This window comes from Oncorhynchus mykiss, chromosome 6, assembly GCF_013265735.2.
Source record: "Oncorhynchus mykiss isolate Arlee chromosome 6, USDA_OmykA_1.1, whole genome shotgun sequence".
In the NCBI taxonomy this organism is placed as follows: Eukaryota; Metazoa; Chordata; class Actinopteri; order Salmoniformes; family Salmonidae; genus Oncorhynchus; species Oncorhynchus mykiss.
This window is the reverse complement of record NC_048570.1, coordinates 55,126,275-55,137,729: the sequence shown is the minus strand read 5'-3', so window position 1 is coordinate 55,137,729 and position 11,455 is coordinate 55,126,275. Positions and strand designations below refer to the sequence as shown.

General features: G+C 40.7%; 1 long non-coding RNA gene across 1 annotated transcript; it reads right to left on the bottom strand.

Annotated features, from left to right (window-relative positions):
• Positions 1-2,107: 2,107 nt before the first annotated feature.
• Positions 2,108-10,674, bottom strand: LOC110526162. The gene is made up of 5 exons (XR_002473894.2): positions 9,191-10,674; positions 4,236-4,283; positions 3,253-3,586; positions 2,376-2,455; positions 2,108-2,247 (listed from the first exon to the last, which is right to left on the bottom strand). It is a non-coding gene; the product is annotated as an uncharacterized LOC110526162 (long non-coding RNA).
• Positions 10,675-11,455: the final 781 nt, after the last annotated feature.

Here is an 11,455-nt window from a genome sequence, read left to right as displayed (position 1 = left end):
TTCCTGTGCTCAAGGGAGACACTCATGCTTTTTAATCCTATATCTCTTGGCACATTCATGAAAATAGTAATGGCCTCTAAACCTTCAAGCTGCATACTGGAGCCTATTCCAATTGAACTACTGAAAGATCTGCTTCCTGTGTTTGACCCTCCTATGTTGAACATTATAAACGGCTCCCTGTCCACCGGATGTGTACCAAACTCACTAAAAGTGGCAGTAATAAAGCCTCTCTTGAAGAAGCTAAACCTTGACCCAGAAAATATTAAAAACTATCGGCCTACATCGACTCTCCCATGCCTGTCAATTCTTTTGAAAAAGCTGTTGCGCAGCAACTCACTGCCTTCCTGAAGACAATGCATACGAAATGTTTGATTTTAGGCCCCAACATAGCACTGAAACTGCACTCGTGAAGATGATAAATTACCTTTCAATAAGCTGACAGTGTCCACATTCCACAACATTATCCCGTTACTGTGCAAAAATAGGTGCAGCTCCGACATGGGATGAAACAATCACCATAGTCTCTGAAGGGGTAGACAGCATTTTGGAAAAAGTCAGTTAAAATCCACACAAAATAGGTTGGCAAGTTATCAGCTAAAAGTCAATCAATCCACACAGTTTGATAGTTAGTTAGATTGAATCACACAGTTTGTAGGATCACCACAGTTATAGGCAGCGAGCCAGAACCCAACCAGACTAGAAACCAGACAGTTCTAGGACCCACAATAAACACAAGGAAGGCACATAACTCACCAGCATAACGACAGCAAGGAGAGAGCGGTGACTCACTCAATTTGATTAAATGCCATCAACACAGCAATGCAATGGAGTCTGTGTTACCAGTATGATAGCCAGGAGAGAAGCACCTTGGAGGGCATAAAGTATCCAGTACAGGTCGGTGGAGCTGGGAGGGAGGCAAGCGCTACACCGGGCCACGGGAAAGTAAGAAAAAGTAGTTTGGCATTAGTCCAAAAATATGAAAGGCACAATGTCAAGTGGAAGGATGAATGCAGCAGTAAGCAAGTGTCTGCTCAGATAATGCAGAGTGAGGAGTCGAGGTATATTCAAGTAGGCCTCAAATGTTTCAGCAGACCTGTTTTATTTACGTCTTCCTTAAAAACTCTGTATGCAAAATTGCAATATTGCCCAATGTTCACAGCCAGATAAAACAAAGCTAAATGGGGACAAATCCACAAAAAGGTTTTCTGACATGGACACTGACCAGACAAAAAAAGACACGCTTGCCGCCATATTTAATGGTCCTCTTTGGGCGTTGGAGAGCAGTTGGACCGGTCAGAGACACCTAGCACGATGGCATCCAAATCAGAGGCAGGGATAATGAGGTCCAAATATGTGTCCACGGTTGTGGGTGGGGAACATTTCCGTGTTGTACATGGTTTAGACAGTGCAGCAGATTAAAGAACCCAGCAGTCATAAAGCACTTGGGTGAACAAGGATAACCGTGAGAGCATTTGGTTGTTTTACAGTCAGCATCAGTCAGTGGATTTAAAATAATGCAGTCTGTATAAAACAGGAAGGCCTCCACCGTGGCTGGCATCTTTTCAGTGTATTTGTATACAGGTGTAGCTTCTCCGTTAAGATGGTAACAGTCACCCTCACTGTGCCATGTTTCAGTGAGACTGTAACATAAACACAGATGGTGAGTTTAATAATAACGAGCATATAAAACAAGCCCAGCATCTGGACATGAAAACTGAACCAATACTGCCTGAAGATTGATGCTAGGGAGTGCTGGATAAATAGGAAGTAATCAGGGTAGTGATGGAGTCCAGGTGTGCCTCATGATGAGGTGCAAGTGTGCATACTAAAAATTGCCAGGACTGGTGGTTAGTAAACCAGCGACGTCGAGCGCCGGAGCAGGAGTAGACTTGACAGAGGCAGATCATGGCAAAGTCATTGTCAGAGGTAAACTCATGCAGAAGAGGAAACTTGTTCGTTAGTTAAGGATTGTAAAGTGCAAGCGTGTGAAGGCATTGGTGGAAACAAATTCATTTAATTTTGGTTGGGCCACATTTGTAGTGTGTGTGTTTGTGATTATGAACTAATTTCACGTCTTGACCTCTTAACAAAAGCACATATACAGATGTTCGATGCTAGCATCTTTATTCAAAATGCATGAATTAAGGAACAATTAAATCAGTATGAAGATAGTATAGAAAACCATCCCCTCTCTTCGTAGGACAGCTTTGTTTTTAGTTGTAGATTCTTGTCACTAAATGTAATTATCTGAAAGAGAGAGGAGAGCATTAGAATTAATTTGACAGTGAATAACAGACTCCAACTGTATGAATGTAACATTCTCTGGACGTTCTCTAAAGGTTTCCAGCATGTTTTCCCGTCACCTTTCCACTCACCTCGACTGGCTACTTTCTGCTCTTTAGGGGCTTCAGGATCTTAGCTCAACTCTTTCTCCCAGCTGCAAAGGTAGAGGGATCTGAAGGAGAGACAGAGATACACTTTTTTTTAATTGTAATTTTATTTCACCTTTATTTAACCAGGTAGGCTAGTTGAGAACAAGTTCTCATTTACAACTGCGACCTGGCCAAGATAAAGCATAGCAGTGTGAACAGACAACAACACAGAGTCCACACATGGAGTAAACAATTAACAAGTCAATAACACAGTAGAAAAAAAAGAAAAAAAGAGTCCATATCCATTGTGTGCAAAAGGCATGAGGAGGTAGGCAAATAATTACAATTTTGCAGATTAACACAGATCAGACATGGAATGTGCCGCCTTGAAAAAGCCTTGGCTACGGCACGTTTGTTTGTCTGTAAGGGTACACTATGGCATTTTAAATGCCAGCACCAAAGCTTCTCTGGAGATAGTTTTGAAGGTATTTTACTTGTCTGTAAAGCAATGCCGCTTCTGAAGCAGGACTAACGTACACCGAGAGACCAGAACTATCAAATGATCTTGAGCTGCCTGTGCGCAGACCTCTTTCTCCTTAAAAAGTAGGTTAAATTTAATTAAATGCCGTTACTTACCAAGACATTTAGTAGAAAGAAAAGACCCTACCATCAAAAAACAGCACAGCCATCGTGTGTATTGTCGTTCGGAAAACAATACCGAACATTCTATGCCGGAGCAGAATTCTACTGTATGAAAAGGTACAGACACTTCTGATTCAGTACTTTTTCTTATTGTCTGAAAGGTTATCAATTGTTGCTATCAACATGTCACTGTTTTTTTTTTACCAGGCAAGTCAGTTAAGAACCAATTATTACTTACAATGAAGGCCTACCGGAGAACAGTAGGTTAACTGCCTTGTTCAGGGGCGGAACGACAGATTTTTAGCTTGTTAGTTCAGGGATTCGATCAAGCAACCTTTCGGTAACTGGCCCAACGCTCTAACCACTAGGCTACCCGCCGCCCCATGTTACTGTAGTGACCATCAATATCTCCAAAGGGCAAGAGAGAGACAGTGGGCGTAAAGTGAGATTGTGTATCATCAAAAGGAATCATCCACCCATTGTTAAATCAATCCCGCCAGCCCTTATTTATTGTTGTTGCGGCACGAGTGGTGAGAGCTGGGCTTTTCCCCCTGCTGCAAAGATGGAAAAGTCTGAAAGGAGAAGAGAGGATGGCTTAGTGATGGAAAAAGGTCCCAATTGTTATACTTGATTAAAAGTAAAGATACATTAATAGAAAATGAATCAAGTAAAAGTGAAAGTCACCCAGTAAAATACTACTTGATTGAATGTCTAAAAGTATTTGCTTCTATATATACTTAAGGAATCAAAAGTAAAAGTATAAATCATTTCACATTCATTATATTAATCAAACCTGATGGCACGATTTTCTTGTTTTTTTTATTTATTTACAGATAACCTGGGACACACTTCAACACGTAGACAATAATTTACAAACAAAGCATTTGTGTTTAGTGATTCAGTCAGATCAGAGGCAGTACGGATGACCGGGGATGTTCTCTTGATAAGTGTGTGAATTGGACCATTTTCCTGTCCTGCTAAGCTTTCATACTTTTGGGTTTCAGGGAAAATGTATGGAGTAAAAAGTACATTATTTTGTTTTAGGAATGTAGTGGAGTAAAAGTCAAAGTTATCAAAAATATAAATAGCAAAGTACAGATACCCCAAAAAACGACTTAAGTAGTACTTTAAAGTATTTTTTACTTAGGTACTTTACACCACTGATTGGGACTTACAGTAACACAGGAAATAATAGACAAATTAGTAAGCCTACATTTGTACCTTTGCACTGTGCTTGTTGGAAGTGACGAAGGGAAGAAATTGTACAATCTGACAGGGATGGAGAGAAGAGGGAAAAATGAACTTGTCATATTTATATATTGAAATACACACATTCATTGCCATGCGACTCACAGCACACCTGAATTTGAACATTGATTTAAGGACTATTCAATCCACATCGCAGAAGTTCAGCTTTAAAGCGTGATTAAAATCTAAAGACAATGTTCCCTCTTTAGCGGAGACTGCTTTTATGGTAAATGCTGTATATACTCATATATGCTCAATCGGAAATTACCCTTTAAATGTATATTGTGGAATCTTCAGCTTTATATATTAAATAGAGCCCTAAATAACTCTACACTCTAACTACTACTGTTTTATGTTCTGTCTCTAGCCTATGTCCTACTTCTGCTCTGTGACATGCTGTCCTGCTGCTTCCCTCTGTCCCCCTGTCTCTCTGTTATCTACTGTATGTCTCGTGAGGCCCCCTCCTTCCTCTGTCTCGAGTCCTCTCCTTTAATCTCTCTTGGGTAGGGGGGCAGTATTTTCACCTCCAGATGAAAAGCGTGCCCAAAGTAAACTGTCTGTTACTCAGGCCCAGAAGCTAGGATATGCATATAATTAGTAGATTTGGATAGAAAACACTCTACAGTTTCCAAAACTGTTAATTGTCTGTGAGTATAACATAACTGATATGGCAGGCGAAATCCATCTTGGAAGTGGAATTATTTTCCAGCTGTTTTTAAACTCAATGCCTTTAGAGAATCCAATGGGTTAAAAATCAGATTCCAGTTCCTATGGCTTCCAATAGATGTCAACAGTTTTTAGACATGGTTTCAGGCTTTTATTTTGAAAAACGACGAGTAAAAAGCCATTTTGGTCAGAGGACAAAGGAAGTATGCAGACCTGACTTGGGCGAGCTTGCATCCCACATACTCTAGAGAAGTTAAAACTCGTTATTCAACCACTCCACAAATGTCTTGATAACAAACTATAGTTTCGGCAAGTCTGTTAGGACATCTACTTCGTGCATGACACAAGTAATTTTTCCAACAACTGTTTACAGACAGATTATTTAACTTATAACTCACTGCATCACTATTCCAGTGGGTCAGAAGTTGACTGAAAATTCCAGACAATGATGTCATGGCTTTAGAAGCTTCTGATAGGCTAATTGACATCATTTGAGTCAATTGGAGGTGTACCTGTGGATGTGTTTCAAGGCCTACCATCAAACTCGGTGCCTTTCTGCTTGAAATCATGGGGAAATCAGCCAAGACCTCAGAAGAAAAATTGTAGACCTCCACAAGTCTGGTTCATCCTTGGGAGCAATTTCCAAATGCCTGAAGGTTCCACATTCATCTGTACAAACAATAGTACGCAAGTATAAACACCATGGGACCACACAGCCGTCATACCTCTCAGGAAGGAGACACATTCTGTCTCCTAGAGATGAACGTACTTTGGTGTGAAAAGTGCAAATCAATCCCAGAACAACAGCAAATGACCTTGTGAAGATGCTGGAGGAAACAGGTACAAAAGTATCTATATCCACAGTAAAATGAGACCTATATCGACATAACCTGAAAGGCCGTTCAGCAAGGAAGAAGCCACTGCTCCAAAACCGCCATAAAAAAAGCCAGACTACGGTTTGCAACTGCACATGGGGACAAAGATCATACTTTTTGGTGAAATGTCCTCTGGTCTGATGAAACAAGAATATAACTGTTTGGCCATAATGACCCTAGTTATGTTTGGAGGAAAAAGGGGAGGCTTACCATCCCAACCGTGAAGCACGTGGGTGGCAGCATCATGTTGTGGGGGTGCTTTGCGGCAGGAGGGACTGGTGCACTTAACAAAATAGATGGAATCATGAGTAGGGACAATTACAGTGGGCTCCAAAATTACTGGCCCCCCTGACTGGCAATGCACAAACAATACTTTAAAAAATAGAATAAAAAAAATAGAAACTCAAAATACAAACGTGAGAAATACTGTACTTTATTAACATTTCAATGGAACCAACCAAAATCATACAATTATTTAATACAAAATAAATTTAACCAAAATCAGGGTTTCATAATTATTGGCACTCCTCATTTAGTACTTAGTGCAACCACCTCTGGCAAGGATAACAGCATGGAGTCTTTTCCTGTAATGTTTGACAAGGTTAAGGAACACATTTGGAGGGATTTTGCACCAGATCCTTTCCAGATCCTTCACATTCTTGGATTTGCGCTTCTCAACTGCCCTCTTCCACTCAGCCCACAGGTTTTCGATTGGTTTGAGGTCCGGCGACTGATTTGGCCATGGCAGAACATTGATTTTGTTGTCACAGAACCATTTCTGTGTGGATCTTGAGGTATGGTTCGGGTAATTGTCTTGTTGGAAAGTCCACCTACGGCCAAGTCCCAGCCTTCTGGCAGAAGCAACCAGATTGTCAGGCAAAATTGCCTGATACTTGGTGGTATTCATTATGCCATCAATCTTAACCATTGTCCCTGGACCTCTGTAATTAAAACAGCCCCAAAACATCAGTGACCCCCCTCCTTATTTCACCGTGGGTATGAGGTTCCTCTCCTTGTATGCATCTCTGTTTCGACGCCAAACATGCCGATGCTGTATCTGACCAAAATGTTAAATTTTTGTCTCATCTGACCAGAGCACCTTCTTCCAGTCATAATTTAAATGACATTTGGCAAACTCCAAGCGCTTGCGTCTGTGTCTTGTGGTCAGAAATTGATTTCTTCTGGAAACCCTTCCAAAGAGCCTGTGGTTGTCAAGGTGGTGTCTGATGGTGCTTTTTGAAACCTGGTGACCCCAAGACGCCACCAAGGCCTGCACTTATTTCACAGTGATTCTTGGAGATGTTGTTGCTTCTCTCACCATCCTCCTTCCTATCCTGGTGGGCAAAATGCGTTTGCGTCCCCTACCCGTGATGTTTTCAACTGTTCCATATCTTTTTTATAATATCCCTGACAGTGCTCAGTGGTATATTCAATCATTTGTGGATCTTCTTGTAGCCATTACCAGATTTATGAAGGTCTATGACCATCTGTCTCTTTTGAACTGCCAGTTCTTTTGTTTTCTTCATGGTGTTGGATGACAGCGGGATACTGCATGTGTGTTACCTCATTTTTATACCCTAGTGAAACCGGAAGTGATGTAATGTCTCAATATAGTTCCTTAAGTGGAATTTAATTTGTGGTTTAATTTTGGTAGATGTTATATACAGTAATCTTTAAAGGTGCCATTAATTGTGAAACCTTGATTTGGAGGACATAGATTTTTTACTTAATCAATCAATTATTTTGGTTGGTTCCATTGAAACATTAATAAAGTACATTATTTCGAGTTTATCTTTATAATTATATTGTTTATATTTTTTAACCATTGTTTGTGCATTGCTAGGCAGGGGTGCCAGTAATTTCGGAGCCCACTGTATGTGGATATATTGAAGCAACAAGTTATCAGTCAGGAAGTTAAAGCATGGTCGCAAATGGGTCTTCCAATTGGACAATGACCCCAAGCATACTTCCAAAGTTGTGGCAAAATGGCTTAAGGACAACAAAGTCAAGGTATTGGAGTGGCCATCACAAAGCCATGAACTCAATCCTGTAGAACATTTATGGGCAGAACTGAAAAAGTGTGTGCGAACAATGATTGATTTAGTTACACCAGCTCTGTCAGTGGGAATGGGCCAAAATTCACCCAACTTATTGTGGGAAGCCTGTGGAAGGCTACCCGAAACATTTGACGCAAGTTAAACAATTTAAAGGCAATGCTACCAAATACTAATTGAGTGTGTGTAAACTTCTGACCCACTGGGAATGTGATGAAAGAAATAAAAGCTGAAATAAATCATTCTCTCTACTACTATTCTGACATTTCACGTTCTTAAAATAAAGTGAGGATCCTAACTGACCTAAGACAGGGAATTTTTACTAGGATTACATGTCATGAATTGTGAAAAACAGAGTTTAAATGTATTTGGCTAAGGTGTATGTAAACCTCCAACTTCAACTGTATATGTGACCAATAAAATTTGATTTGACATGTTGGTTCTTCAGGACATTTCTTCTGGATAGTATCTATATTTTTCATTGCATTCTTTTCTGCCTAATCCTCACTGCTCTCTTTTTGCTTTCCTGCACCCTTCCACTTTCCTGCACCCTTCCACTTTCCTGCACCCTTCCATCTATCATTGCTTTTCTCTTTCAGTGCTACCTTATCCCTTTCTTTCCTCTGATCATCCAACCTTTCCTTCTTGATGTTATCCTTCCTTTTCACGCCATTCTTTCCCTCCTCATCCTCACTGTCTGTCCATTCGGTTCTGTTTTCCCCTCTTTCGTCACCAGGCCTAGATGCTGTGTCTTCATTACTTTTTTTTCTGGATGTTATACCATTTTTTTTTTGCCATTCGTTTCCTCCTCATCCTCACTTTCTTCTTGTGTCTTCTTTTGGCTAGTTTTCTCACCTTCATCCAACCTCCTCAGGATGAAGGAATCTGGCCTGCTGTCCTTTTTCCTTTCCTTCACCCTTCCCTCTATCATTGGCTCTCTCATTCAGTGATACCTTCTCCCTCTCTTTTTCCTGCTCATCCATCCTTCCTTCAAAGACATTTTCATGACCATCTGTCCCTTCTATGTAAGTCTGGGGGTTACCTTTCTCTTTCTCATCCTTCCCTCTTTCTTTACTTTGTTTTCTTTCTCACTCATGCCATAATCATTCACTAACAAAATTGGTGGTCATTGCTTTATCACTATGAAGCTCCTCTCCCCCCCCCCCCTCCCCTCCCCATCCCCCTTTTTATCACTCTTCATTTGCTTTATTTTCTCACTCACGCCATAATCACCCTTGGTTATTTTTTTCATCACTCCTCTCCTTCTTTTCCTCCTTATCTTTTGGGATAATCTCCTCAATAACACTATAATCGCAATCTGTTTTTGACCAACCTTTATCAATTGGCAGAGGTTATCGTCAATTCCCACAGCGGTGTTATTCAGCTCTCTCTTGTCCTCTTTTCCCGCCACCCATTCATTCAGATACTTTTTTTTTTTTGGTCTCTTCTTGACATTGTTAGCCTCACCTCTTTTCTCCTCTCCGCTTCTCTCTTTTTTCTGCTCTTCCAGCTTTCTATTCTCTCTGCTCGTTCTCCTCTTCAATTCTAATAACCAGGACAAATGTTTTTTATATAGCTCTTATTCTGCTCTTCTGTCTTTTTCTTTGCTCAAACAGCTCACTCTCTCTCTTCTCCAATGTTTTTATTCCTCTCCCCCTCAAAGTCTTCGCTTCCTATCTCTCTGTCTCCCTCTCCAGCTTCCTCTTTCTCTTTTCCTCCTCCCCCTTTCTTTAGACTTTCTCTCCACCTCTCTTCTCATCTCTACCACTTTCATTGTGCACTTTTCTAGCTTCTTGATGAACTCTTCCGCTCTATTTTTTCCTCAATCTTTTGCTATTTCTTCACTAGCTTTATATTTGTGGCCAGCTCTCTCAGTATCTCCTCCATCTCAATCTCATCCTCCTTCTTCCACTTTATATTCTCCAGACATTGTCTTTCCACCTCCCTCCTCGGCTCTACCAGCTCCTCCCTCTGCTCCTGTCACATTTCTCTCGCTCTTCTTCCCCTCCTCCTTTTGCATCCTATTATATTCCTCCTCTCACTTCCTATCCTCTTTCTTTTCTTTCTCGTTCTCCTCTATCCACTTTCTCCATTCATCCTCTCTCTTCTTCCACTCAATTTCTCCTCACTTCTCCTTTTCTTCTCCTCCTTTGCCTCTCCATGTATCTCTGTCTCGCCTCTTTCTGTCTGTCATCCTGCTGCTCTTCCCTCATCATCCTCTGCTTCTCTCTTAAGGACTCCTTCCACTCATCTTTTTTCTCTCGAATGCCATCTTTCCATTCTTCTGCATCTCTCCGCACGGATGTCTCCGTCTTGTAGATCTCTGCTATTCTCCTCCGCTGGAGCGCCATAAATTCACACATCTCCCTTTCCTCCGCCCTCCTCCTCCTCGCTTCCATTTCCCTCTCTATCTCGCACTCGCCTCTCCATCATCTTCTCTATCTCCATCTCCCATCTCTCTTGCTTCCTCCTCCACTCCTCCATATCTCAGCCCTCGCGCTAGCCACTTTACCTTGGGCGAGTCCCCGTCGAAACCGGATGCAGTTAGATTGCTATCTTAATTGGAGGTCCAGTTCACTAACGTTACCACTTCGACCCTCGATTTAGCTTGAGGGAGTGAGTGAAGAACTTTGATCACTTGTGGGGTTGATATGACCCACAATTCAATACAAACTGTAGTCACGTGCCCGCGAAGTGTCCCATTTAACCAAAACAGTGATATTTTCGGATGTCAGACAAAAGTATGACTCTAACTTGCTAAATATATATCTATATACACTACCAGTGGAAAGTTTGAGTTTTTCTTTATTTTGACTCTTCTACTTAGAATAATAGTGAAGAATAATAGTGTACTGTAGAATAATAGTGAAGACATCAAAACTATGTAATAACACATATGGAATCATGTCGTAACCAAAAAAGTGTTAATAAACAATTCTTCAAATAGGGTTGTCTTCTGTATACCACCCTTACCTTGTCACAACCCAACTGATTGGCTCAAACGTATTAAGAAGGAAAGAAAATCTACAAATTAACTTTTAACAAGATACACCTGTTAATTGAAATGCATTCCAGGGGACGACCTCATGAAGCTGGTTGAGAGAATGCCAAGAGTGTGAAAAGCTGTCACTTTTACTGGATAATTCGATATGTGTTATTTCATAGTTTTTGTCAAGGTAAATTAAAAATGAATAAATAAATGAAATTATTATTTACATAAGTATTCAGACCCTTTGCTATGAGACTCAAAATTGAGTTAAGGTGCATCCTCTTTCCCTTGCCCATCCTCGAGATGTTTCTACAATATCCACCAGTGGTAAAAAAATAAAAAAAATAATAAAAATGAAATACCTTATTTACATAAGTATTCAGACCCTTTGCTATGAGACTCAAAATTGAGTTAAGGTGCATCCTGTTTCCCTTGCCCATCCTCGAGATGTTTCTACAACATCCACCTGTGGTAAATTCAATTGATTGGACATGATTTGGAAAGGCACACACCTGTTTATATAAGGTCCCAGAGTTGACAATGCATGTTAGAGCAAAAACCAAGCCATGAGGTCAAAGTAATTGTCCGTAGAGCTCCAAGAAGGGATTG